The following is a 27,259-nucleotide window of genomic DNA, read 5'->3' as shown; positions in this document are numbered from 1 at the left end:
ACAGAGACGTTAAGTGATTTCCCCAGGTTCAGACAGCCAGCGAGTGGGGATCCTGGGAATGTGGAGCGAGAAATGTAGGCACTGAATTGACAGAAAATTGAGTTGGAATCTTGGCCCCAGCGTCTATTAGCTGTGTGACCTTTGGCAAGTTACTTAAACTCTCTGAATCACATTTGCCTCATTGGAAAAATCAGGTTAATTGAATCTCTATGCTGTGAAAGTTGGGTGAGTCTTGGAGCTTTGAATTTCCTGTAATTGAAGGACTAGTAATTTGGACCAAGCCTCTTACTGAAAATAACTAAGCACGCTGGATAATTTTTATTAAAGCGTCAAAGAACTGACAAAATGGTCAAGTAAACTGACCACTCCCATAACACCCCCATGGGATGGCAGGGAGTGAGGTCTTAGTGCTAATCAGAGTCGGGAGAAAAGAAAAGAAAGAAAATCTGTCTCCAAGAGGTTGTAACCCCGGGCCAACGTTTTTGCAGATTCGCAGCCTAAATCTACATCACTGGTGTGGTTTGAAAACTCAAGCTATGATTTAAAATGGTACTACAGGCAGAGAATGTTGAGAAAATGGGTGAAGGGGTGCAGGAAAGGAGTCTGGAGGGCATCAAAGGCAGACACAATTTGTGTGCCATGCTCCAGGCACACTGAAATGCTCCCAATTCTTCACACAAACCCCCATGCACACCTTCTCATCTTCGCGTCAGTTATTCCTTCCATTGTGGGCATCACTGTGGTCAACCATGTGATCTCTGGAGTTGGGTGGGCCAGGTTCAGATCCTGACTCTGCCACTTGCTAGCTGGGTGACTTTGGGCAGTCACTTAACCTCTCTATTTTCCTCATCCAAAAAATGGGGAGAATTAAGAACCTCCTTATAGTTTATGGTGAGGATCAGATGAGTTCATGTCCACAGAATGTTTAGAACAGTGTCTGGCATAAATACATGTTAATGGGAGTAGTACTAATGAGGATGATGATTTTCTGAAATGATTATTTCCCCCTTATTTATTGGCAAGATTTTATTAATCCTTTACAATTTGGGTAAAACATTGCTTCCTATGTCAGGCCTCCCTCTCTCAGTGTACCACAAGGCTTTATAAGTACATCTCTCCTGGATCCCTTATGACGCCCTATTGCAATGATTGCTGACATTTCTGTCTCCTCCTCAGAACTCTCAGTTACTTAATGGTGAGGACTAAGTCTTATTTATCACGTGTCCCCAGTTGCTGGTACAGAGCTTGCCACACAAGTGACACTTAGTTAATATTTGATGGATGAAAGAGTGTATCGATGACTTGAACTAACCTTAGTGGAATAATTTTTCCTATCAGAAAGTTTTCTGGCGTCTCCTGCCCCTTGTTCTGCTATCCTTTTAAACAAAAAACGTAAAACGCAGTCCTCTCCCTTGAACTGTCTCTCTGGAACGTCCATTTCTTACGAGCAGACCCAGTATCTTATATACTTCATTTGGTTCCGCCTGAGACATAGGATGTCAGGAAAATGACTAAACCACCATAAAAATGATATTGGCAAACAAATTGGGCTAATGAGTCATGAGATCCATGACCATGAAATGTTCACAGAATTCTTCCTGCTTACGCGGGGATGTGGATTTGAATCAACTTCCTGGTTTACTCACAGTAAGAACATTAAACTCAGAATCCAAAGACTCAGATTCAGGTCCTAGATTCACTCCATATTTGTTTCATAACTTTGGGCAAAACTTAGTCTCCCTAAACTTCACTTTCCTCATCTGCTAAATGGGTTTAATAATACCCACCAGATAGCGATATGGGGAAGCCCATAAAGTGATGCAAGGCATGTGAAAGGGCTTCATCAATGGCCAAGGACTTAAAAAACATAAAAATGGTCAATTATATTTGCCTGTGCTAGAAAATGCCCAGTTACATTCTGGGTGGCCAGTTCTCACTGAGTGGGTGGCTTCTCTCAAAAGAGGCCTTCTATCTATTTTATAAAAACAAACAGGGCAGTTCACCTGGGAACAAACAGCCTTGTGGAGTTTTAGACGCATCTCTGTTGTGAGAGTCTGGCCAGCGACTGAGCTTGGTTACAGAGAAAACAGCCCTGGAGGGACCTGTTGGGGGAACACGTAGGAGAGCTCATGCTTTCCCCATGACTCGACTTGCTCTGACACATCCAGCCACAGTAACGAGTGGAAAGAGGTCATGGACTGTGCCAGGGGGCATCCGAGAGCAGAGGGAAGCTCTCTAAAACGATGTGGACTTGAAAACCAGCTCTGAATACAAGAGAACTATCTTGGCCACAGAGTAAAAACAATTCTTCGCAACTGGGAGGATTCAGACCACGGGGATGGGGGTGTTACAGACAGCGGAGGGCAAGATCTCCAAGTCATTAAAGACGAGCCTCTGCGTCCTGGATTTAGTGACGTATTTGCTCATCCTCATTATTAATCTGGGTAAACTCTTCCCCGCCCCTTTTAGAAAGCCAGACTAACTTCATAATGGAGTGAGGCAATTTCATTTTGGCATTGTCTTCATCCATTAAGACCATATCCTTCAGCTAGGAACCAAGTTACACATTCCTGGAATTACAAGATACTAGAACTTGGATGGAATTTAGAGAACATCAGTTGGAACCTATGGAAGCTGGGACCCAGAGATGAAGTGACATGGCCCCAGGCAAGCAGTGAGTGGGGCCAGAACTCAGGTGTCTTCACTCCCAGCCCAGGACTGCAGAGTGACAACCTCTCAGCCTCCCAGGCCAGAACCTTGAGAACCCAGATGCTCCCACTTTGTCAGCAGAGGTCCAGAGAGAGGGTGGATCTAGGCCATGAGTACAATCTGCTCTACAAACAACCTGGCACTACTGCCGAGACAATTCATTCTGAAACCTCCCACCAGGACAGGCTACGTGACGTCATCATCTGTCTCAAGAAGGTTCCAGTTGTTATTGGAGTCATTGGAATTGCATCAAGGATCAAATCTATTCACTCCTCCAGTTGTCTTTCTCATCGAGTCTTGCCCAAGCAGGCTTTCTCTTATCTATGATTTCATCCACACTGTCCTGGAGTGTAAATGCACTGGGTAAGACACCAAGACTTTGATGACAACACTCTACATCCCAGTTGAACTTTCATTTAATGCCTGAAGAAGAGAAAAAAAGTTAAATACTTCTCTGTGCCAGGCGCATTCCATTTGGCACCCCATTTAATCCTCACAACAGCCCTCCGAGTTAGATAATTTATCCACAATCTGCAGTTTAGGAAACTGAGGCAAGAGATAAAATAGCTTTCTCTAGATCACACCCTTATGACATCGTAAGTGGTAAAGCCATCATTGAGTCTTTCTGTCTCCAGTGCACCTGGTCCATCATACCGAAAATTAACAAATATGGCATAGTTTATAAACATGTATAAACTATACGTATATATTAGTTTATGCATAACAGACATGTACAGAAAGCCTCGTTTCTAAGCAATGCCTTGAAAAAATAACTGCACTTGAATACTAAAAAAAAAAAAATAGTTAGCACGTACCCAGGCCTCTGTTCCACAGTCTTTCCATGAACTTTCCTACTGACGAGTGTTTCAAACATTCACATCCCCAGAAGGTTAAAGGGAGAAGATTCCCCATTCCACCAGTCTAGAATCACAGCTAGATTTGACCTAAGCTCCAGTCTATTCTGGGCCAGAAATCTGCCCTTTGTATGCTAGAGAAAAATAGTGGCCCAACTTCACCAAACTTTAAACTAGTTTCAAATTTTAAAAGTTGCTATTTAGTAAGTGATTACTTGTGTGCCAGACACTGTGCTAAGCTTTTTAAATTAATTACTTCCCAGCAATCATGGGACAGAATTACCATTATTAGCACGATCCTTGTATTTAGCTGGCTGAACACCCAGCCAGTCAGCGGCAGAGCCACGCCCATAATTGCTGTGCCATGACATCACCCGGCTGTAGGAAATAGCACAGGGAAGGTTCTCATCATAAGCTAAGGTAGGCTCGGGAGGTTGAAACTGCAGGCCAGTGTCCAGGGGCAGGAGCCTCACTTTCAGCACCCTTTGTCCTCAGCTGCGGAGGTGGCAGATGCAGCCATCCAAGCTCCAGGAAGAAATGGCACCGTGACTTGTGATACGCTGACACTCGGCACCTGATGAGTTCCAGATCTTGCTCAGTGCAACCCTACATAGAGAAAGGTAGCCTTGCCACTCTATAAGAATTGCCAGAAAGTTCAGACTCAGATAAAACTCTAACAGGGATGGTCCCCCGCCTCGTGCTGGATGAGAGTTTCAACTCTTCTTCCAACCAGTCAGCCTGGGGAGACTGGATTTATTTTTGTTACCGGGTGCCAGTAACAGGTAATAACACCAACTTGTGATTGACCTCATCCAATTGTGCAAGAGCCTGACTTGCTATCTCATTACCTCCACACAATGCTTTCCTGGTGTGCAGGTAAATCAGGGCGGCCGCCATCCCCCATGCCGGAGATTATTCATTCCACCTCTGGATTTCGGCTGGGGCCTCTTCTCCCTGCTAATTTCAGCCCTTAGAAACCTTCCTGACTTTTCACACCCAATCCTGGTCACACCTTCCTGGTCTACCTGGATGTTTGTCAAGCAGGCTATTATTTTGCTCATCAGTGTTTTAAAATGGCCTCTTTTGCGCATTTCATTTCCCTAATTAGCTCAGAAGCTTCTCAAGGACAAGGATCATATTTTTTTTATTTATTTGGTTTCCCATCCACCACTCAAAGCATTCCCTTTGTGCACAACAGGTTGTCAGTATACCTTTTTTGACCGACTTTTCTTTCTTTTGTCCAGCCTCCAATATGAGGAAGAACGTCGCACAAGGAAAAATTGAAGAGAATAAGTGAGAGGTCTGGCATTCCAGCCTTCAGAAAAATAGATGATTCTCTCTGGCATTTTCATGTGAGCTTGTTGATTGCCAATCATCTTTCACTCAGGCATTAATTACTTTTGAAAACAAACAGAACTAAGACTCGTTAAAGAATTTTGTGTGCCAGGTTCTTTACATACGTTATTTCAATGAATCCTCACAACAACCATAAATAACAATAAACGTTTTTCTTATTGTGAAGATGAGGAAAATGACTCTAGGATATTAAGTAATTTTCCCAAGGCCTTCTGGATTCAAACCCAGTCTAATTCCAAAACCTGTGATTTTCTTCTCAACTACACAGCCCCCAGTTCCGCCCCAGGGTTCACTTGTGCATCCCTTTCATTCCTTTTCTTTTTATTTGACAGGTTTATCTGCAAGTTGCTTAACACGGACTCCAAGGGAGACTGATAAAGCCCTCATGGAAAAAGGTAGCAGGGAAGTGGGAAAAAAGAACAAAATTCTCTAAGCTCCTGCTGTATACCAAGCTGGATGCTCGCTTCTTTATACATGGTCATTTATTTTCTCTTCATAATAACTTTGTTACGCAAATGAGAGACCAGAGGCTCAGGAAGTTACATGACTTGCCCATCTTTCTAGGGTCCCACAGCAAGTAAGTGGTGGAGTCAAGATCCAGCCCCAGGACCATCTAATCCCAAAGCACAAGCACAGAACTTCTCAGGAAAAGAGTGAGATTCTACTATTAAAGTAGTGGGCTCCAATTTCAAAGTTTAGGACCCTGTCCCAAACATGTTGTCGGGCCCAATGGGTACTGTGTTGGTCTAATGGAACAAGACTCTGAAAGCCATGGACTTCTGACATTGGTGATGTCAGGCCCTTGTTGCGATGTGGCTCACTGAAGCCCGTGGAGGAAACACAAGAGGTCACAGCCCCAAACCACACATCCAGCCATCCTCTGGGGCTGGTTGCCCATAAATAGGGTGCACCCACCTTTGTGTGGTGATCAGAGACACCAGAAATCACCAGTCCCGCTGAGCAAGCTTAAGTTGTCTGCAGACCATGTCTCAGGGAGAAGTCTGTGCTTAACCATCCTTTGGGTATGGGGCACACTGGATCAACCTTGCTCACATGGGATAAAAGAAATTGTTTTGGGATTAGAGGTATAGTGGATATGCGTTACTTTCTCCACTCAGCAGTCATTCATTTGCTTCTGGCAACACCCCAAATTTCCTCTGAACCCTACCTTCCCCTGCTTTTGGTAGCTTGACTCCCTGTGACTCTAGGGGTAGACAGGTGACCAGGCCCAGCCAATCAGAGTCATGTGTTCCCTTCCCCATCACAATATTGTGTCCAGATGAGCATGTGACCCAATGAGATGCAATGAGACTTTTGCTTGGACTGTGGGTAGAGGGGCACGCTCTCTTTCCTTCTGGGTTTGAACCGGGCTTGGATTTGCCAGCAGCCATTTTACCTCTGTGTGGAGCTATAGGATAAAGTCACCACGGAGCAAAGCAAAGACAGTGTTCGGACTGAATGTTTGGGTGCCTCTGAATTTATATGTCAAATCCTAATGCCCAAGCTGATGGTATTAGGGGATAGAGCCTTTGGGAGATGATTAAGTCATGAAGCGGGGAGCCCTCATCAATGGGATTACTGTCTTTACAAAAGAGACCCCAGAGAGCTCTCTCGTTCCTTCCACCATGTGAAACCACAGCGAGAAGACAGCTGTCTATGAACCAGGAAGCCAGCCCACACCAGACACTGAATCCACCAGTGCCTTGATCTTGGACTTCCCAGCCTCCAAACTGGGAGAAATAAATCTTTGTTGTTGAAGCCACCCAGTGTGTGGTGTTTGTTACGGCAGCCTGAATGGAGGAAGACCGATACAAAATGAAGAAAGTTGTATCCTAATGGCCTTGTTTGACCCTTGAATCCAGTCTGTCCTGGACCTTTCAATTCCCTGAGTTAATGACTTCCCACTTTTTGCATCAGCCACTTGGAGTCTATTTTCATATCACTTGCAAGAGAAAACGTCCTGACAACGGCTTTTCAAAAGAGTCACTCTCTCTTGAGACTTTGGGACCTCAGAGTTCATGACAATCTGAGAACTTAACTTTTTTCTTGCCTTTGCTTAACTGTCTCCTCAGCAAGGCCTTTCCTTACCAATGTATTTTAAGTTGTGACTTCTTCCAACCCAGTAATCTTTGTCCCCATTCTCTGCTGTATTTTTCACTTATCATCACAGGATGCACTACTTATTTTCCTTGATTGTTTTGCTCATTATCTGTCTCCCATAATTGGAAAGCAAGTCATAAGGGCAGGGAATTCTTTTCCTTTTTATTCCTTCCTGTATCCCCATTGCCTACATCGATTCTGGCACACGTTGGGATCTCAACAATGAGTGAGTGAAAATTTGGACAAGCAATACAAGAAGGGACTCCAGATACATCAAAATCTTCCCAGAGCCTTTGGACTCAGACAGAGTTAGGTTCAAATCTGGACTCCTCTAATTACTGGTTACTTGATGCTATGCAAATTACTCAGTCTCATTGAGATTCAGTTTCTTACCTAAAAACAGAGTGTAATAAATTTCTACTCTCAGGATTAGCATGAGGTTATAACATCCAACACTTGCCTACCCCATTGTAGGCTCTCATTACAGGTTGTATACACATGGGGAAACCAATTAGAATGAGAAAGAGAGCTCAATCAATTGATACCTTGGAAGATCTTGCTCATCTTTTATGAATCCATGATGGCTGAGGAACAACTAAAGATGCATACTTGGCTCAGTATGAGAACCAATATCTTTGGTCCGTTATTAGCATGCCCACCTAGATTTAGAATGGCTGATCCAAGAAAGACGATGACTTTTTGGATGGTATGGGAATTACAGTGAGACACAGGTGATAAATTGCTGGCCCCTGACAAAAGATGACATGACTTTTATTATCACTTCTTTAGCTAGTTTGTGCCCCCAAAAATTCATATGTTGAAGGCCTAACTCCCACTGTCATGGTCTTTGGAGATGGGGCCCTTGGGAGGTACTTAGGAATAGATAAGATCATGATGATGGGGACCTCATGATGGGATAAGTGCCCTTATAAGAAGAGACACCAGAGAGCTTGCTCCCACGTGAGGAGATAGCGAGAAGGCAGCCGTCTGCAAGCCAGGAAGAGAGGTCTCGTCAGAACCTAACCATGCTGGCACCCTGATCTTGGCCTTCTAGCCTCCAGAGCTGTGTGAAGTTAAATGTCTGTTGTTTGAGCCCCCCAATCTATGGTATTTTGTTGTGGCAGCCCAAGCCAACTAAGACACTTAAATACTTTCTTCCTGTCTCATTGCACACATAAAAAATGAGACTCTATGTGATAAAATAGTAAAGTGAGAATAAGAAAATGTCAGGACCAGGGGAAGTGGACATTAGCATAGGAGGTATAGATGAAGGGGAAGAGCAAGTAGTTCATAAGGTAACACAGATTTCTAGCACTGACTTGTGAATTCGGCAATGAGCTTCCAGTCTGCCAAAGGGAAAGAGAATGAGAGAGAGAGAGAGAGAGAGACAGCATTGTAAGATCAGCAAACAACAGACTCTCATTGGTTTAATGTCTAGGGATTTAGAAACTTCTAGAGTTCAAGGGCAGCACCAATTATTTCGTATTATATAAAGTATGACTCCTTGACTCCTTTATTAGGTGATTGAGGCCTTCACAAACCTGCCCAGATGAATAGGTTCAAATGAACACATGGAGCCTTCAAAGCAATCCTTGAAAAGCTATCCACTGGGCTGCCACCCTCTGCTCATCACATTTAATGAAATGTCTCTTTTGGTCTCCCCTTTTGAACTGGTGGCAACTTCTTTAAAATAGACTCATGCCTTTGTCCTCTGAGAATGGATGTGATTTTTTAAAAAGCTCTCACTACGGAACCCTTTAGGTCCTGTGCTAGGTACCTCATGGACCTTCTCTCTAACCACCGCTGCAACTCATTCTCATCATTGTGAGGATGAGCAAGCCGCACTCACAGAGGTTAAGTGATTGACCACAAGCTCCCAGCTAATAAGTAAAACAATTGGAACCCAACAGGCTCTTCTTTCCTTCCATCAGTGTTTCTCACACTTTATTCACTCCTTTGCTCCCTTCATGCTCTTTGTCTTACTATCAGAACATGGATAATTGTTAAGTGTTTTTCAATGAATTAACTCACTGTATTTTAAGTTTAACTTTTCTTTGAGCAATATGCATGAAATTATGATTTTGATGTATTTATTGTATATACACTTAATAAACATTAAAATAATTATGTAGCTGTTAATGTTTTAATTTAAAAATATGTGAGTACCACCCAACATATCTGACTTCCCACTAATGGTATCCATATTCAACTTTTGGAAAACGCTGCGCTATTTTCAGAAGTGAAATAAGGTGGACAATTCATTGAACAATATTGTATGTTGTTGTCATTTGGGGTTCTAAAGTAACAAGACCACTCTTCAAGCAAGCATCATCAACTGTCTCTGAAGGCAAAAAATAAAAAAGGCAGAGACCCAAAAATATTTTGAATAGCTACAATGTTATCACAAGACAAGTGGCTAAACTTGCAAAGGGTCTGCAGTGAAGGAATCCAGTCATTTAGATAAATACGCTTATGTATTTCTACTTAAAATAGACATTTCTTAACAGTTATACTTCAAGTAATGCCATGAGTGGAAATTGCATAAGAACCTTTGGACTTTGTTGACAACTGTGAGCAGACTAACGCCAAATCGTATTTAAACAAGACCTCAATAGTGCACCACGATGAAACAGAGGTAATAAGGTTAATTAAGTCTTTATGTCCTATTATATACCTAGGGAACCCAATATCCTTAGGTTAAATAGCATTAAAGATAGAAGGGCGTGTGGTGAGCTGAATTTATCCTTAGTGTATCAAGGAAATGCTCTTCTTGGGTTTTCACTGGTTGATTTTAAAGTAGATTTGAGCAGTAATCCCAAGAGAGGAATCTTTTGATCTACCCAATGAAAGAACAATCTCATTAGTACTAAAGCAAGGAAGACATCATTCATGCATGCAGCCAGCATCCATTGGGTGAATGCCCAGTGATGCTAGATATTGTGTTGGGTTCTGAGAAAGACGTGGCCTCTGCCCTCAGGGAGCTCATAGTCTACAGGGGCGGACAGACAAATTGAATGTAGAATAATAGTGCTATATTCTGTGAGCCCAGAGAAAAGGAATGAAGTCCAGCATGAGGGAGCCAAGGAAGCCTTCTCAGAGACGAGAAGGGGGCAGAAGTAAGTGCTTAAGGATGAGGTGGAGTTAGTGATGAGGTAATTCTAGGCAGAAGGACTAAATCACATGGAATCAGGGACCAGGTCATTCGTGATAAACGAGTGATTCAGCATGGATTAAGAGAGAAGAAGGGGAGAGTAAGTTGAATTGGAGATGGACCAGATGATGACAAGCCTAACTAAAAAGTTGATCCTAAGAGCTATAAGAGCCATTTGAAGGTTGTAAGCAAAGGAGATTTGGGTTTCTTGACAGTGGCTGCCAGGAATACCCTGTGAGGGCTGCTCATCTCCATTCTTGGGACTGGCCCCGGATGCATTTGGCACCAGAGCAGCTGCTATTACTGACTGCTGGAAAACAGGGTCTCTCTGGCATGGAATTCAGGCCACTGTAATTACAGATAATGGGCCTCAATTTGCCTGTCAGGAATTTGCACAGTTGGCTCTATCACTGGAATTTGAATACTTTACGTCCTGCTTGTGCACCAAAGTCAGACAGCAGAAGTGGCCACAGTTTCCCGTCAACTTCGTAAGTTGACCTTGGAAATGGCCCTGTGCCTGTCTGAAGCAGTGGCCCTTCCTTGAGAAATGGGCTTTCCCTGAGCAAGACCATCACCCCAGAAAAGATGTAGAGCCACATCCTCAGGCACTAGGTCTGGGAAGATAAGGGAACAGGACCTGGCTGTTACAGTGGCACCATGGCATTGTCTTGGAGTCCATGGCTAGGAAGGACTATGTCCATCCGGGTCCAGGTCTTTAACCCAGGCTGATATACCGTCACACTTCCCTGCCTGCAACCAATTAAAAAAAAAAGTGCCTTGAACATGACTGTTTCAGCTCCGCTTAAGGCAATTGTCTCAGAAGCTCTTACTTCATTACTGCTTTTGTTTTTCATGCCCGATTCTGGTCCAAGGTCAACCAGTTTTGTTTTCTACCATTGTAGTTTTGTCTTCTGTTCTTGTCCCAGCACTGACCCCTCTATTTATCTATTTAAAAAATATATTTATAGTATTTGACCATCTACCAAGTAATGTTCTAAATGTTTTGCCTGTATTAACTCATTTATTCCTCATAGCGAAAGGATGTGATAGGTACAGATAAGGAAGCCATTATTATACCCATTTTACAGATGAGAAAATGAGGCAGACAGTAGTGGAACTCAGCTTTGAACCAGGCAGTATTGCTCCAACGTCTATGCCATACTTCACTTGAACTTCATAAACTTCAACTTGTCTTTCCTTAACACCTAAGATAATTTTTTCTAAGAACTTTCTTTGCACTAGGCACTTTACATATGTGATCTTCTCTAATCCTCAAGATAACTCAGAGATAGATACAGATAAGAGAGCCAAATCCTAGTGATTTAAGCATCTTGGCCAAGATTATTCCAGTAGTGAATGGAAGAGCTGAAGGCCACTGAGCCAGACAGAGCTCTTCATCCCCGTTTTCCACTGCTTTCCCCCAGGACCTGACTTCCACCTATTGCCTGATTCTCTCCTATACTGACTGCTTTGGGTATTATCACAGCTTGAGTCAGTCCCTGGGACCCAACCACCACAATGCTAGACACACCCCAGGCCCCGCTCCAGGGGAGCATACAACAATCTACCACAATCTCTGAGGAATGAAATTTAAACTTGCAATCTACTCTGTGAGGCCACATTCTCACTGCTTCAAAGAGCCTCCTAATAAAACTGGCTGTAACAATTATGTTTACCATTTATAAAACGATTTCTAAGGTGCCAGGCACTTTCTATACAATAGTTCTAACCATCATGACAACCCTATGAGGTAAATATTATTATTGCCGTTCTACAGATGGCGAAACAGAAGTTCAAAGAGGTTATGTAACTTGCTCATGATCACACACTTATTCAGATATGCTGACTGCAAAATCTATACTTTTTCTACTATGTCTTGCTTCCTCTCTTGTGAACTAGATCTGGGACAAGCCTTTCCAAGGGCTGGGATGAAAGATTGAGGGTGGAAGAGAATAGATTTCAGGTTGGGTTGGTGGGACATTTCTTTGTTTTCTTTTTTTCTTCCTTCCTCCCTACTGCCTATCCTCTCTTTTTTCCTTCCTTCCTCTTTTCACTTAAGGAAAATGACACAGTGAATAACAAAGCCAGCAGAATCCCCAGACTTGGCCTCCTGTCACCTTTAAAATCCAAGTTCCACCCATGCACAATTATGACTGCTGACAATAAAATCCCAGCCCAGTGTGAATCGGCGTGGACAAAAAGCAAAGAGGGCAGGGCTGGGCCTTGGTGCTCAGAGTTAGCCCCAAACGTATGAGTCAGAGAAATCTCAGAATAACCTCCTGCCAAGTCAATCCCCAGGCCAGGACTTGTCAAGGTGCAGCTGATTTCGCAAACTCCAGAGGGCTGTAGTGGACTGCCCTGGGGAGAAAGGGCAGTTCTACTGGACCTGAGAGAGATGAACTACGCAAGTCATTGGAATTGTGGTCATTAACTAAACCTCATTGGTGCTACTGTGGCTGGAGACAGTCCTGTAGTCACGTAGATGGAAGTGTACCTGCTTCATTCTGCTCTTCCCTGTACCCAGCCACTCAGTAAAGGTGTGTATAATGCATCCAAAATGGAGGCACAGAGTTTTACACAGTATTACATAATATCGGCAATGTGATGGAGCCAAAAATGAAATGTCAATAGAATGACCACATGCTATACTGAAAACAATGGCATGGGTTTGTAGAGACTTAAACAAAATGGAAAAGATTTGTCACAAGTTTGTCCTTGGGCCAGGTCCTCCCCATCATCTCTATGCCCGTCTCTTTCTCTGAATCCGAACTTTGTGAGTAAATCTTGGAAGTCAGAGAGGTCAGGATCCCCTTGTGCTCCAACCCCAGACAGATCTAGGCTCCTGCAGGTCTCAATAATCTGCACTTCTTTCTTTCTCCTTACCCAGAATCTCCCAGAGAAAGAAGAAGGAGTTATGCATCCATGCTATGTGAAAAGAGAAGAGGATTTTAGAATCAGAAAGGTCTGGAAACGCATCCCAACTCTGATGCCTCCTGGCTGCATGTGCTTCGGGCAGCTTATTCATCAGCAGCAATGGAGGAAATAAGACTATACTGAGACGTCTAAGTTGGAAGAGTTGAGAAGGTTAAATGAGAAAACACGTGATGAAGTATCAGGACACCTTACTGATTTCTGTATTATCGAGTTCTTTTGAGAGCCGTAGCACCATCTATTCTTCTGAACACAGGACTCATTGATCAGCAACGCACTGAAGGGCATTCTGGGATACTCTGTGTTCCAGACGCAGAAATGGACAATTCACTTACTACTCTTTTATTCACTAAAAAGTGATTAAGCATATATTCTGTGTTAGGGATTCAACTTGGAGCTGGGGATATATAAATGAATGGTGGGTCTCAGTTTAGAGGGGAAAACAGACAAATAAGACTATTGTTGTGAGATCTGTAAGGGCAAAAATAGAGTGGTGAGCGTGTCCCAGGAGAGTATCTAAATGGGATTCTCAGGAAATGCCGGAGAGGGGTGTGTGTTGGGGAGAAAGTCATGGTGGGAAGTGGGGGCAGCTGAAAGCCTGAAAGGCCAACTAGAAGTAGACCATGTGAGCAAGGAAAGTGGGGATTGGCTGTGCCCACAGATGGAACAGCATATGCCTAGGCACAGAGTGTGACGTCACCATTGGTTCTGACCAGCAGGACCAGAGGGACTTTGGGGTTTGCGGGTGCCCAGGCAGAGGCTGGAGAGGTGAGCAGAGGTCAGATCCCAAAAGGTCTGGTGAGCTAAGCTACGCAATTTGGGCTTTCGCACGAAATGCACAGAGAGTCTTTGAAGGAGTCCATGCAGGGGGGTAACATGATCAGATTTGCTTCTTAAATCGTCATGAAAATTTATGTTCACGGATTTGATTTGTTCTTACGAATTCGTGAAAACTTCCAATCCCCGTCGCACACGGGAAAGAGAAAGTCACATCTTCAAAAGTTAAAATTGTCAAAGAACTTCATGGCGGGTGGAATTCTGGTTTTGTTTTTTGGGGATGGTATTGGGGTGGGGGCGGAGGTTGGACCTGAATAGGAATATTGACACCTCTAACTCATCATTTGGCTCTCTTTTCACCTTCGGAGCCAAATCCATGGTTCTCATAACACGAACAGGAGTTTTGAGACTTTTACCAAATCTGGAGGCAATGATCTCCACTCTGACAAACAGGCTCTCAGAGGTCTCTCCAGCGAGAGAGAAGATGAGAGCTGTAACCCAGCCCTGAAGTTTATTAGCAGAAGCAGTTTACGGCTGTAAAGTCTCGCTGTTAAGGCAACCCCCCCGCTTGCCTTCTATTTCCAGCCCTAACCAAAGCTGTCAGCTTCTCAGTTTCAAAAGCATTTAGTTCATTTAATTAAAAAAATATTATGATTGTGAGAACTCTATAGAAGTGCCCTGAAAATCTGATGACCTCATTTTTGGTAGCTCCGCAACATTTGTGAACATTTGTTTTTAATCAAATCAAACTTCTTTTGATCAAATTTACTGTCAGAGTTTTGGAGTTTCAAGGGCAGTTTGTCCTACCCATCAGGACCCATTTATCTGAAGCTCTGTCTCTGTAACCTAAATACAACACGCCCACATTTCATAAAAATCCCACCCACCTCAGCAGCAGGCAAGATCTGGGAAGCAGACTTAGCAAGTGGATTAAAAGAAAAAGCCCAAACTTTCTGTGTTGCAATCCTGTATTGCCCTCGTTCACTGGAAGGCTTTTCTGCTCCAGCATTTGTCTTGGCAGATAAAGTGTCACATACTAAGCAGGTGATAAGTGGCATAACTCCATGGAAGCATTTGGGAAAGCAAGTCAGAGACAAATGACAAGCTGGAATGTGTAACTGTCAGCACAGACAGGCCAAGGTCCCAACACAAAAGTTATTTTGAAGGTTCCCCTCTGACTTGGCAACTCTGCCGAGGTTGGACAGGTTTGGGATTGCTTTTAAAATCAGCCTCCTTGTGAGTGTGTGTATCTGTGTGTGTGTGTGTGTTTTACACAGCTGCTGTCTTTCTGTCACTGAATACTTAAAGTAGAAAATTAGGAGGTAGCATTGTACTTAAAGTGAAAAAAATAAGACTAAGATCGTCGAGGGAAAAACAAAGAGAAGTAAAACAGATTTCCAAATAGAACTGATATCCACTTCAAGAGACCAGCTAAAATTACCCCAGCTACAGAGTGTCTTGTGTCACAAGCTTTGTCCTTAATGTATGCTGAGGCTGAGGCCTCCCCACGTGGAGCTCCAGTCACAGCTCAGCTGGGAATTATATACCCTCGGGGGTCTGTAGGTCAGAATTTAAGTGCATTAACAGAGGACCTCCTCCAGCTAACGTGACGGAGACCCATCAAATCAGAATTGAAGTCAGAAAGAGGAAGGAAAACAAAATTAAATCGTTCTTTCATAAACTTCATTGAAGTTTCACAAACTGAGACACAGATGTGAAATTTTAAAAACATTCTCCGATGCCTTAGGTCGGGATGAATAGATTTCTACATTTAGGCAGTTCTGGCATTTGCAAGGCACTTGCTTTGTGTGAAAGGAAATGAATGCGTGGACAGAAGAGAGAGAGAAGGGGGAGGTAAAGGGCCAGCTTTTAGCCTGTGTCTGTTCCATGGTTTCCTAAGTTCCAAAGGTCTTGATTTAGAGCTATATATTTAATTATGAGAGCAGCTCCCAGATAAAAATGAGACCCCAACTATCCTCCTATAAGTTGGTGACTAAGCTGACTCCTCCCAAATTGAGAGCTTCATGTAGGTGATCTTCTTGAGCTGGCTTTTAAGACTTGTGGAATTAGCCAGGTAGAGATACAATGGGAAGGCATTCTGGGTAAAGGTAACCACATCAACCAGGGCAGGGAAGAAGAAACCAGAGGACGTGTTCCGGGCATGTGAAGCTAGAGAGAGAAAAAGACGTGGCGTCAGTCTGGCACGTATGGGGCAGGGCAGAGGGAGGTGTCAGAGGTGACTTGTGGGTTTCAGCCCAAGTAGTAACCTTTACTGAGGCCTGGAACATAGGAAAAATAATGAATTTGGGAGAGAAGGTGATTAAGATGGGCATCTATTGATTTTGCCTTCCCAGCAGGCATCCCACCTGCTTCTGCCTACCGTGCTTCAATTTTCCTCTAAACACACACCAGTTCCCGCATTCTCGATTTATGTGGCTCGGATGTAACTGCCGCCATCTTTGGCTCAATAGGTGGACATATGACTTAGGCCCAACTAATCAGAACATTTCATCCCCCAAACTATCAGGGCTGACTCTGTAACTTTTATATAGGATTGCTTATGAATGCTGATATAATGGTGGGATGGTGGAACTTTAAGCTGTGTTTGCATGGCAATTTACATGATTAAGAAACATCAAAAATAGGGGGATGTTAAAGATTATGGGGGAGCTAAGTCTTCTTCAGTGACTCTCTGCAGTGCTATGGTGCCACCACTATTGATTCAGGGGTGCACGTGAGATCAAAGTAGGACCAATGAAAGATAGCCCTGAGACTTTTGATAAAAGTATTGGGGTACAGAAACTCTCATTTCATTGGGGGTACCAAGCTGATAGAATGGGGTCCTGGAGCTTCTAGTGGTTATATTGTCACTATGGGGGACGAGCTTTCTGAGAAAGAAACTAAGACAGATGAGAGCAGAGCCAAGAAAGGGAGATGGGAAGAGACAAAGAAGATGATGGAGAGAGATGGATTCCTAATGGCATCACTGGATCAGTTGGGACCAGACTTGCTCAAAATCTATCTCTGGACTTAAGTTTTCCTTTTCCTTTGTTCCTGAGCCAGTGAACCAGAGTATTAATGAATACAAAGGTGCTGGTTTGGGATGTATATATTTAAGGTACCGGGAGTCATCAGGCATTTGAAAAAGGAGAACTAGTGCCCTGGACACATGTAAAGTGCCTTGAGCACTAAGATAAAGATTTGGGAGTCATTCACATGATTAAAACAATAATAAGAGCCAATATTTGTCATATTTTTGCTTGGTGCCAGGTATTGTTGTAAAGGGCTTTATACGTATTCTCTCATTTCGCCTCACAGCAATTATGTGAGTTAACAACTATTATTTGTATTTTACAGATGGGGAAATTAATGTACACACAGAGGAGATTAAGTAGCTTGCTGTGGCAGCCAGACTGCAAGATGACACTAGTGAAACCTGCCTCTTGGTGTTTGTGCCCTTATTTCATCCCCTCCCCTTGAGTGTGGGCTGGACCTAATGATTTGCTTCTAATGAATAGAATAAGACAGAAGTGATGGTGTGTGACTTGGAGACAATGATAAATGCAGTGTGGCTTCCATTCTCATTTCTCTTTCTTTCTCTCTCTCTGTCTCTCTCTCAGATCACTTACTCTGAAGGAAGCCATGTTGTGACCAGCCCTATGAAATGTCTCATGAGGTGAGAAACTGAAGTCTCTGATCAAAAACCTCAAAAGTGAGCTTGGCAGTAGATCGCCCAACCCCAGTCAAGTCTTAAGAAACTGCAAATCCTACTGACGGCTTCACCTCTTAAGAAACTCTGAGCTAGAACCACCTAGCTAAGCCACTCCCAATTCTTTTTTCTTTTGTTTTTTTTGGAGGAAGATTAGCCCTGAGCTAACATCTGCTGCCAATCCTCCTCTTTTTGCTGAGGAAGACTGGCCCTGAGCTAACATCCATGCTCATCTTCCTCTACTTTATACGTGGGATGTCTACCACAGCATGGCTTGCCAAGCAGTGCCATGTCCGCACCTGGGATCTGAACCAGCAAACCCCAGGCCACCAAAGCAGAACGTGCACACTTAACTGCTGTGCCACTGGGCCAGCCCCAGCCACTCCCAATTCTTGACCCTCAGAAACTGTGTGAGATAATAAACATTTGCTGTTTTAAGCTGATGAATTTGTGGGTAATTTGTTATGTGGCAGCAGATAACTAATAAAGATTTTGGTACCAAGAATGAGGTGTGCTGATGTAATAAAAATCTAAGATGTTGGAATTGCTTTGGAACCACAAAGTGAGTGGATACTAAAAAAACTGTAAGGATTTTGAGGAGAGTGTTAGTGAAAGTTTAAAGTACCTTAAACATACTATTTGTGGAATTATGGACTTTGAAGATGCCACCAGTAATGGCTTAAAGGAAAATGAGGAAAATCGTATTGGAAACTGGATAAAAGGGGATCTTTGTTATGCAGTAACAGAAAGTTACTTAGTAATATTGTTGCCTGCAGTAATGTGGGTGGTAGAAAAGGTACCTAATTAACTGGGTGATCAAATTAAGGAGATTTCCAGGCAGAGTTTTGACAGTGCCACCTGGTTTCTTCTTGTTGCTTGTAGTAAAATGCAAGAGAGAGAGAGATAAACCAATGGAAAAATTGTTAAAAAAAAAAAAAAAAGAGCTGGGTTTGAAAATTATCATCCTCTCTAGATGACAAACGATGTTAAAATTTAAAAATGACTTCTGAGAAATGACCAAATCCAGAGTATTTCTGGGAAAATCTGGTCCAAAGATAAAGCCTGTAAAATCCTTTGCTAAGACTTCAGAAAGCTTAAAGGTGGTGCCTGACAGTACTGTTCAGTCAAACAGAAAGCCCTCTAACTATGTTAAGGGCATGACTAACAGATGCTCTCAATCAAACAACTGGGCTTCTAAGAAGTTTAAGAGTGTTGTCTCGGGGCTGGCCCGGTGGTGCAGCGGTTAAGTTCACATGCTCCGCTTCTCAGCGGCCCGGGGTTCACCGGTTTGGATCCCGGGTGTGGACATGGCACCACTTGGCACACCATGCTGTGGTAGGCGTCCCACATATAAAGTAGAGGAAGATGGGCACGGATGCTAGCTCAGGGCCAGACTTCCTCAGCAAAAAGAGGAGGACTGGCAGTAGTTAGCTCAGGGCTAATCTTCCTCAGGAAAAAAAAAAAAAAAAAGAGTGTTGTCTCTCAGCAGAATTCCAAAGTACAGAAGGTTTATATCAAAAGACTTGTTAGTGTGGCTTTATTCTAATGGAGTGGACCCCAATATGATTCACAGGAGACCCACTAAGTATTTAAAATAATTGTATCAGCAGAAGCACCACCAGCTTGGACTAAAAGAGGCTAAGACAGTACAAAATGAAGAAAGGACTTGGGATCCCAAAATTCTACAAGAAAACAACAGGCTGAGGAATCTACTGAGTCGCAAACACATGCTACCTTTCATGAAAAAGGAAAGATAACTCAGAGAGTGGAACTAAACGCTATGAGAATCACTCCTGGGCAGAAATAGGACTGAGTCTTAATCTAGGAACTCACAATATTTTTAGGATGGATTTCAGAATTGCTATGGACCAGTGATGCCTTTGTGCCTGCTGTTTCCTCCCTTTTTGAACACAATGTCTATAGTGAGTATCCTATGCCTGTTTCATCATTGTACATTGGGTGTGTGTGTTGGAGGGGGGCAGATAACTTGTCTATTTTATAGTATTTGCAGGTTTAAGGATTAAGAAGAACTATACTTAAGGAGCTATAATTAAGGTTTACACCTAGAGAGCCATGTTCGCACCTGGACCTCATTTAGATTATGAGATTCTGGACTTTGATGTCCAGACTTTTGAGGGCCTTGGGATGTGCCAAGAAGAATGTAAGTCAATGGGAGGTCAGAGAACAGACTGTGACAGCCAGCCTCTAAGATGCACTCCAATGGTTTCCATCTCCTGGCATTCATTTCTTTGTGTAATCTCCTCTTCTTAGGTGTGGACTGGACTTAATGACTTGCTTTTAATGAATAGAACAAGGAAGAAGTGTTGGGACCTGACCTGGGGACTATGTCATAAAAAGTGGTGTTGCTTCTACTCTCTCCCTGTCATTTCATTCACTCTGTAAGCAGTCATGCTGTGAACATTCCTATAGCAAGGCCCAAGTATCAAGGAACTAAAACCTCCTGCCAACAGCCAGGCAAATGAACTTGAAAGTAGAATCTCTAGCCCTAGTCCAGAGACTGAAGCCTCAGCTGATGGCTTCACTGCAACCTCATGAGAGACCTTGAGCCAGAACCACTCATCTCAGCTACTTACAGATTCCTAATCCTCAGAAACCGTGTCGATAATAAACATTTGCCATTTTAAGCTGAACTTTGGGGTAATTTGTTACACAACAATAAAGAATGCACTTGCCAAAGGCACATATTCTATCATTCCATTTAAATGAACTCTAGGGAAGACAAATCTTATCTAAGTTGTCTGGGGTCATGGGTAGGAGTGGAAACTGGCTGGACAGAGGCACATAAGAGCTCTTGGGGATCATAGAAATATTGTATTTTTTGTTTGTGGTGATGGTTACACATTTGTCACACTCACTGAATTGTACACTTACAAATGGGTGTATTTATTGAATGTACATTTTACCTAAATAAGGCTGATTTTAAGAAAAGATGGTAGGTGATAAGGGGGTGGAATCAGTGACTATAGGCTAAAAAGTGTAGTGGTAAAGGCAAGAAAAAAAGATGGGGTGATGTCTTAAGAGTGTATCCAGGTCAGAGATTTTACTTATTTTTTTTAGGATAAGAGAGACTTGAGTAAGTTTGAAGGCAGAGGATAAGGATTAAAGGCATAAAACAGAAAGTTTAATTATAAAATAAAATTCTAGAGGGGATAAAAATAAATGATGTTAAGCAGGAGGATTAGATAGTGAAATACTTCCTGGAAAAAGTGGCTAAAAGGGAGTGTAGGCATGCAGACAGTTCCAATGTTCTCAGTAAAGTAGATCTGTTTACATGCCAAAAGTTAGAGGCTATGAGTTGGGATTTGGGTTTAGATAGAGAAGAAGTCTCATGTGCTTTTTGTGCAAATTGACACTGAAAGTCAATTACTTTTGGGTTCTCGGTGAAGGTGTTTAGTATTGTTCTGTAAGCAACTGGAAGGCATTGCAGTCTTTTGAGTAGGGAACTGACAAGTTAGGGTTTTCCTATGGGAAAACCATTCTGTAGCAGAAAGAAATATAGACTAGCTGGGAAATGTTAGAGGCAGGGAAGACAAGAGACTATTGCAATCATTCAGTAAAAAGATGGTGAATGAACACAAGAGAAACAGGAACCCTTGGCCTTGATTTGTAAAAGAGATTGCGATGGAATGAAAAGGCAAAATGTTGGAAATAACTGGATGGAATTGAGGGAGAGGGAAAGCAGGAAATGGAGCAGATGAAAGAGAGAAGGAGATCTCGCTTTGGGAATTGAGCTTGTGGTTGAGCAGACTATGCAGGTAAAGAGGTGCTTGCGGTGGGTGGGAATGGAGGCTGAAATCTCTCAGGAGTGACTGGAGTAGACTAGAGATGAGATTTAGAAAGCATCTATTTTCCTTTCTTGCTAAGGAATCAAGGCTCTTGGAAATGGATGACCGTATGGGTATGATAGTCAGCTTGGCTGCTCTAACAAAATACCATAGACTGGGTAGCTTAAACAAGAGATATTTATTTTTCACAGTTCTGGGGGCTGTGAAATCCAAATTAAGGTGCTGGGCAGTCCAAGATGTGGTTTTTGATGAGAGCTCTCTTCTTGGCTTGCAGATGGCTGCTTTTCACTGTATCCTCACATGATGGAGAGAGGAAGCTCTGGCATCTGTTCCTCCTCTTAGAGGGCACTAATTCCATCATAAGGGCTCCACCTTCATGCCTCATCTAAAGGTAATTACATCCGAAAGGCTCCACTTCCTAATACCATCACATCGGGGGTTAGGACTTCAACACATGAGCTTTAAGGGGCACAAACATTCAGTCCACAAGAGTGGATAATTAGTAAATGATGCTTCAGAATCAACTATACCTACACTCTGCTTTCTGGAAGGTGAATTGAATGAATTCAGGCACTGTTTCTCAAAATATGTCCTTAGTGCGATATGAGATATTAACGTGTATTCTAGGAGAAATTGGTTTCATGATCAAATAAATTTGAGAAATTTAGGATTAAACAAAGCTAAACAGTTTTTTTAAACGTAGTATTTCTCAGAGACTTAGTATGTAATGGTATTATGCACAGTGAATCCTCAAGAGGACAAGAATATAGAATATGAAGCATTTCTTATATTCCCTTAAGCAGACAATGCTCCATTAAAAAAAATAAAGAAAAGCTGTTTTAAGCTGTGCTGAAACTATAGCTATCAGTAACAGTTATGTGCAAATAAGGATTTCTGTCCTTTAATATTGCAAACTCCATAAAATTTTGGGAAAAAAATATTGTATTAAAGATGAAAGCAAAATTTTTAAAAAAAATTTGCCCAAGAAAACCTGAGTTTAGGCCTCACATGAGTAGTTGGAGTCCATTTCCATTAAATAGTGTTTAGGCCTCAAAAAACATGGTGTCTCTAACTTCGGCTTCAGAAACCTACTATTATAAATAATTGGGGATAATTATGAGAGCAGCTGAATAAACTGGAAAAGGCTGGGCATAAAGAGAAAAGCAATAGGATGAAATGTGCAGTCTTTGAGCCAGCCCATAAATCTGTCTGGAATCAGAATAACAGTCCCCATCTTCTCCAAACTGGAACCTACGTTTCAGACAAACACCAAGTCAAATCTAACAAAATCAAAATAATGTTACCCCAAAAACTGACTCTGGTTTTCTTTTGCAGTTATTCAGAGGGAAGCTCTGGACCCTTTTACATGCAAATTAAAGTTGACTCCACACTGAGAGATACGGTAGTAACTTTTTTTGAGGCCAGGGCGGTCCTTTAACCCTGAGGCTTTTCTAATTCCCTTCTTTCCATCAACCCAGCAGCCCCTAACTCTTCTACCATTGGAAATATAGTGACTTCAGAAGCTTAATTTGATCCCATGAGCAGCCTTTAAGCAAACCTCTTGCCGGAAGGGTCATCATGGAGAAAAGCAGGGGTTTCAGAAATTAAATAAATCGTTCTATCACTAAGCGGTACATCTGACATATATTAAGTAAGAGCTGGGAAACCCCTGGGAGCAAGAGACAAGGTGCCAGCTACATCTATCGAAGAGGTCCATACATGACGATATGCACTTTTTGTTGGAAATTCTCTGTTACCGTTGTGTCAGGGTGCATGTTTCCTTGCATTTCTCTAATAGCACTTTTTTTCTGCATGATCAGATCTACTCCTAGACTGTCATTTTCTTATTGTCTGCAAAAGGAGACGTGGAGGAGAGAGTTAAAGTGGGCAGAGCACTTGCATTGTGCCCGCAGTGTGCTAAGGGCTGTGAACATGTTGTTTTATGCATTTGTCATCATCGTGCGGCTACTGAGTGGGAGTGATCGCTTTACAAGAAAAGAATGTGAGCATCCAGGATCCAAACCCAGCCTTGGCTGCTTCTAAAGCTCTAGTCTTTCTGTTTAGCACAAGAAGAACTTAAATCAGAAAGGTTAGGCACCCCTGACAACAGGGACGTAAACCAGTATAACCTTTCTGGAGGACTATTTGCAATGAATGTACATCAAGATCCTTAAAAATACTGCTGGAGCTAGTAATAATCATAAAGATAGGTGCCATTTACTATGCATTTATCTGTAACCCAGCACGTAACTCTAATTCATTTCTTCAACGTTGTTTGTGCCTGCAGAATTTCTGAAATGTGTTATAGGAATGCATTCTGAACAAGGGATTGGCAGCTCATACAGCTCTTTACTGAGCGCCTGCTCTGTAGACAGGCTGAGCACTCACTATTCTAAATGGAGAAGGGGAGGGGAGGAGGTGAGAGGGCCCAGGTGAGGGAAAACCTAGTCAGTGTGCTATTCTAAATTGGATTTAGTGACTTTCCCTTAGTTTTCAACCCTTGGAAGATAATCTGTGCCAATCAGTAGCCATGTGATTTGGAGCAAGTTACTTAATCTCTCTAAGCCTGAGTTACTTTGAAAAGGGGGATAACAGCACCAGCCCAGGCTTGTAAAAAATAAATGAGATAATGCCAGTGAAGGAGATGCAGTGTGGGAATTATGGCTCCGGGCATATGTCGTGGTTTGGAACCAACTCCCCGATGAAGACTTTGTATCAGAATCAATCAACTTCACCTGTGCTGTGCAGTACAGTAGCCGCCAGACACAGGTGCTTTTGAGCATTTGAAATGTGGCCAGTCTGAATTGAGATGTGCTGTATAAGTGTAAAATACACACTGGATTATTTTAAAGATTTAATATGATAAAAAGAATGTAAAATACCCATTAATAATTTTTTATATGGATTATGTGTTGAAATTATAATGTTTGGGATATCGCTGGTTAAATAAAATATCATGAAAATTAATTTCACCTGTTTCTTTTTACTTTTTACATGTGGCTACTAGAGAATTTTAAATCACATATGTAGCTTACCATATGTTTCTATTGGACAGGACTGGGCTTGACATGAGGAAGGAAGGTAATTTCTGCCGCCCGGGAAGTGAAACTTTAGCTCTGGACTGCAAAACCTCCCACCTGGGGACACATTTCTCTTGGAGATTTCCCTGTTCCCCACCCTCATCCTCGTCTCCCACTTAAATTCAGCCTAAGCACACGGGGCTAACGTGATCTTTCTAAGATGAAAATCTGTTCTCATGATTGTTCCATTGCTTAAAATCTTTTGAGGGTTCCTCTGGGCCTTTCAGAATGAAGGCCGATCTCCTTAGTAGTGCAGCATCACCTGGCCTTGGCTACCCTCCTTCAGCGTCATCTCCTACCCCTTCGCCCTCCAGTTTCTTGCGTGTGCTGTGTTTCTGATACCTCCACGTCTTTGAATTTGCTCTTCCCTTTTCTGGGAACATCCTCTGTTCCCTGTGCACAGACACACAAGCCTCCTGCACTACTCCACCGTTCTTTTCTTGGTTGATTGTCTTCCAGGACCTAGCGCATCTGTCACATCCCTCCAGATGCCTCCCCTGAACTTTCACCCTCTAAGTAGAAGTTGTCCTCTCTGTGGCCCCGACACCCTGCATTTGCCTCTGTAAGGGCACCTGCACATCCAATTTCTTGCTGGTTTGCTTGCCTGTTTCCCTCACTTGACTGTGAGTTCCTTAAAGGCAGGAACCTTGCTCTTCATCTCCGATCCTAGGACCAAGTCTAAAGCCTGGTACACAGTACACTCTCAACAGCTGTTTGCTAATTGAATTGAGAAGCCAGCCAGGGAATTGACCAGGAATCGTTAGCTCACTGGTGGTGTATCTAAATAGAACTCAAGTGACAGAAACCTCCACTCCGATGGCCTTATTGGCTTACGTGATGGAAAAGTCTATGTGTTGTTCTAGCCTCAGGTATTGCTGGATTCAGCAGTTTGATCAATGTCACTAAGACATTGTTTTTCACCATCTCTTTCCTTTCCACTGTGCTGGCTCCATTTGAAGAGATTCTTTCCTCATGGTGACAAGATGGCTGACAAGCACTTCCTTCCAGGTTCCAATTGAGAAAGACAAAGTCAGCTAAGGTAGAATTTACTCCTGTTGTCCCTGATTGGTTTGTTTGGGGTCATGTGCCCAGCCCTGAGTCAATCACTATTGCCTGCGGATAGGATGCACTGGTTGGCTCAGGTCTGATCACATGCTGAAGCCATAGAATTGGGGTCCTGATGGAGTTGGCTTCATCTCAAGCAAGGAGTTAAAAGTGGAAGTCCCCTCAAAGAAACATCAGGGTACTATTTATACCACAAAAACCTTAAAATGTCCTCTGCAGCGAAAGAAGAGCCCTGGGACAGGTCTGTTCCAGTGTTGCTTCTTTTACAAAAGTGGACATTTCAGGGACCATAGGTCTCAGGAGAAATTCATGTTCCTACAACTGTGTTCATTTTGTTTTTGCTTTGCTTTGGCATTTAAAGGGACTTTCTGTAAAATGGGGTTTATCCTTGTTATATTTTTAAGCATTATAACCTGTGTAAATCAATTAGAGAGATATGTCAACTGAAGAGAGAATTTAGAGATAGCTCAGAGATATAAAATCCTACCGCTGCTTGATAAGGCCCTGGTATCTTTCCTGGCTTGTAAACTTGCTCAGGGAAAGTCAGAGAATTGCTAAACCCCAACTCTTTCTGATGAGATGGGGCACACTGGGTAGAGATATTTGGTGTACCTTGGAAGAACAAATCTTTAGTATCAGGGACACTCAGTTTGAGGGCATCTCACAGTAGCTCCTTCTGCACAAATTCACTCATGCAGAACTTTTGAGTTCCTACTCTTCCTACAAGCACTGTATAACAGGTGCAGGAGAGAGGGGGGTAACCAAAACAGACTTCAGGGAGCGTACGCTATGGTGGGAGAGATAGGCACTAAACACACACAGATAAGATACTTTCAGACTGAGACAAATGCTATGAAAAAATCTGAGTAATATGAATGAGAGGGACTAGGGGAGAGTGGGTCATTTTAGATAGGCTGGCCAAGGATGTTTCTATGAAGAAGCACACTAGAGCTGATGCCTGCATGATGAGAAAGTGTCAGCCACACAGATAACCGCTTAAGATTTCCCAAGGAAGACGGAGGGCTCAATTGTCTGGGGAATTTAGAGTAGACCACTATTTCTCAAAGTGGCATCCCAGACTATCACCTGGGAGCTTGTTGTAATGCAGAAGCCTAGATCCCACCCAAGACCTACTGAATCAGGATCCACATTTATCCAAATCCCCCAGGTGACTGTTAGGCGCAGCAAACTTTGAAAAGTGCTGGACTCTCGACCGTTTTTGCAGCCCACTGGAGAGGCGTAAATCCTGCTGAGTCAGGGAGCAGCAAACGGTATCATCAGCAGTCCCTAGAAAGATGACACGGTAAGACTTGCGGCTGCCTCTGTAACAGACCAGCCAGGCTCTAAGAGAAGACCATGGAGGACCACGCTTCAGGTCTAAGTGATTTTTAGGTTAGCCCCCCGGCTTTTCGGGAAACTTAAGTCCTTTGAGGAGGAGTGACCTGAGCATGGCGGCCTCCTTTGTGGCAGAGTCAACACTAGGATCTAGGAGTCTCCTCTCTCTGTGTCATCTTTTAAATATTGATCAGGACAGATTAGAGTGGTGTGGAGGAGGGTGAGCAGCACGATGAGGTGGTTGGGAAATAACGTCACACGAAGCACCAGGAATGTTTACCCTTGGTTTTTTTACCTGTGAGGACGAATTAAGAAAATATACGTGAGAACCAGGTCCACATAAAGGGAAGCAAATTTCAGTTCAAGGCTAACTAACGACGTAATAG

General features: G+C 42.9%; 1 long non-coding RNA gene across 1 annotated transcript; it reads left to right on the top strand.

Moving 5' to 3' along the window:
• The first annotated feature begins 3,975 nt into the window (after positions 1–3,975).
• Positions 3,976–9,149, top strand: LOC139083247 (uncharacterized). The gene is made up of 4 exons (XR_011539803.1): positions 3,976–4,183; positions 4,808–4,915; positions 5,252–5,314; positions 5,484–9,149. It is a non-coding gene; the product is annotated as an uncharacterized lncRNA (long non-coding RNA).
• The last annotated feature ends 18,110 nt before the right edge of the window (positions 9,150–27,259 follow it).

The sequence above is a fragment of the Equus przewalskii genome, chromosome 1 (genome assembly GCF_037783145.1).
Source record: "Equus przewalskii isolate Varuska chromosome 1, EquPr2, whole genome shotgun sequence".
Taxonomy (NCBI): domain Eukaryota; kingdom Metazoa; phylum Chordata; class Mammalia; order Perissodactyla; family Equidae; genus Equus; species Equus przewalskii.
This window is presented reverse-complemented; position numbering and strand designations above follow the sequence as displayed.